This window comes from Pseudophryne corroboree, chromosome 7 (assembly GCF_028390025.1).
Source record: "Pseudophryne corroboree isolate aPseCor3 chromosome 7, aPseCor3.hap2, whole genome shotgun sequence".
NCBI classification, from domain to species: Eukaryota; Metazoa; Chordata; class Amphibia; order Anura; family Myobatrachidae; genus Pseudophryne; species Pseudophryne corroboree.
In genome coordinates, this window is record NC_086450.1 from 66,090,913 (window position 1) to 66,093,479 (window position 2,567).

Genomic DNA, 2,567 nt, shown 5'->3' on the forward strand with positions numbered 1-2,567 from the left:
TTCTACTATCATACCACACTGGTAACGCCCGAATCCTTCCGATCTTGGAAGCTAAGCAGTGTAGGGCTGGGTCAGTACTCGAGTGGGAGACTCTCGAGGAATACTCAGTTTAGTAGAAATTCCTGGACGGTTTTGCTCAGCGTCTAACACTGACAGCAGATTCATCTTGCTCATTCCATCTTTAATCATCCCATCTGTCTCCTCATCATCGCTCATGAGAGAATAAAAACGCTTCAATTTTCAGGGTCTCCAGCTGTTATTATCGCACCCAGGCATTCCAGAACAATATTCAGTATTTACACTGTAATTAATTCGTTCTGTGTTCCCCCTTTCTATTCCCCAACTCCCCCCCACCCTTCCCCCCACCCCTACCTCCAATTTTTGACAGTAAACTCTACTATTTTATCAATTATTGTTAATAAAAGTTATATTTAAAAATTCATTTATAATCTTTACTTATTGTCTCTTCTGAGACCTCTTAAACATACAAGAGTGCACCCACAAAAGAGTCTTCTTCTCTCCCTTTTGTTGTATGTCTTACCACTGACTCAGGGTGCACCACCAAACTCAAGATAACATTAGAAAACTCAGATTTTCTCGTTGTATTATGTATTTTGGTTCTAACAATATCTATTAGATACCTTACCATTCTCCAGTGCGGTATACCCCCAATACATTCAGAAGCGGTGGAAGGCTTCTGTTCCTGGGAATGGGCTGCCTGCTGCAGTCTTCTTCCCTTTCCTCTATCCCTGGGCAGATATGCTTATGGGGACGAAAGGACTGAGGCTGAAAAGACGGTGTCTTTTTCTGCATAGATGTGACTTAGGGTAAAAACGGTGGATTTCCCAGCAGTTGCCGTGGCCACCAGGTCCGATGGACCGACCCCAAATAACTCCTCCCCTTTATACGGCAATACATCTTTGTGCCGTTTGGAATCTGCATCACCTGACCACTGTCGTGTCCATAAACATCTTTTGGCAGATATGGACATCGCACTTACTCTTGATGCCAGAGTGCAAATATCCCTCTGTGCATCTCGCATATATAGAAATGCATTCTTTAAATGCTCTATAGTAAATAAAATACTGTCCCTGTCAAGGGTATCAATATTTTCAGTCAGGGAATCCGACCAAGCCACCCCCGCGCTGCACATCCAGGCTGAGGCGATCGCTGGTCGCAGTATAACACCAGTATGTGTGTATATACTTTTTAGGATATTTTCCAGCCTCCTATCAGCTGGCTCCTTGAGGGCGGCCGTATCTGGAGACGGTACCGCCACTTGTTTTGATAAGCGTGTGAGCGCCTTATCCACCCTAAGGGGTGTTTCCCAACGCGCCCTAACTTCTGGCGGGAAAGGGTATACCGCCAATAATTTTCTATCGGGGGAACCCCGCGCCTCATCACACACTTCATTTAATTTATCTGATTCAGGAAAAACTATAGGTAGTTTTTCCACACCCCACATAATACCCTTTTTTGTGGTACTTGTAGTATCAGAAATATGTAACACCTCCTTCATTGCCCTTAACAAGTAACGTGTGGCCCTAAAGGAAAATACGTTTGTTTCTTCACCGTCGACACTGGAGTCAGTGTCCGTGTCTGTGTCGACCGACTGAGGTAAAATGGGCATTATAACGTCCCTGACAGTGTTTTAGACGCCTGGACAGTTTGCCGGCCGTCTCATGTCGTCAACCGACTTGCAGCGTGTTGACATTATCACGTAATTCCTTAAATAAGCCATCTATTCCGGTGTCGACTCCCTAGAGAGTGACATCACCATTACAGGCAATTTGCTCCGCCTCCCAACATCGTCCTCATACATGTCGACACACACGTACCGACACACAGCACACACACAGGGAATGCTCTGATAGAGGACAGGACCCACTAGCCCTTTGGGGAGACAGAGGGAGAGTTTGCCAGCACACACCAAAAACGCTATAATTATACAGGGACAACCTTTATATAAGTGCTTTTCCCTTATAGCATTTTAATATATGTAGTCATATCGCCAAATCAGTGCCCCCCCTCTCTGTTTTAACCCTGTTTCTGTAGTGCAGTGCAGGGGAGAGCCTGGGAGCCTTCCCACCAGCATTTCTGTGAGGGAAAATGGCGCTGTGTGCTGAGGAGAATAGGCCCCGCCCCCTTTTCGGCGGGCTTCTTCTCCCGTTTTTCTGAGACCTGGCAGGGGTTAAATACATCCATATAGCCCCCAGGGGCTATATGTGATGTATTTTTAGCCATAAAAAAGGTATTATACATTGCTGCCCAGGGCGCCCCCCCAGCGCCCTGCACCCTCCGTGACCGCTGTGTGAAGTGTGCTGACAACAATGGCGCACAGCTGCAGTGCTGTGCGCTACCTCAGGAAGACTGAAAAGTCTTCTGCCGCCTGCTTCTGGACCTCTTCCATCTTCGGCATCTGCAAGGGGGGTCGGCGGCGCGGCTCCGGGACGAACCCCAGGGTGAGACCTGTGTTCCGACTCCCTCTGGAGCTAATGGTGTCCAGTAGCCTAAGAAGCCAATCCATCCTGCACGCAGGTGAGTTCACTTCTCTCCCCTAAGTCCCT

The 2,567-nt window shown here is 47.5% G+C and overlaps 1 pseudogene; it reads left to right on the plus strand.

The window, feature by feature from the left end:
- On the plus strand, nucleotides 1-119 carry LOC134945962 (5S ribosomal RNA; annotated as a pseudogene).
- The last annotated feature ends 2,448 nt before the right edge of the window (nucleotides 120-2,567 follow it).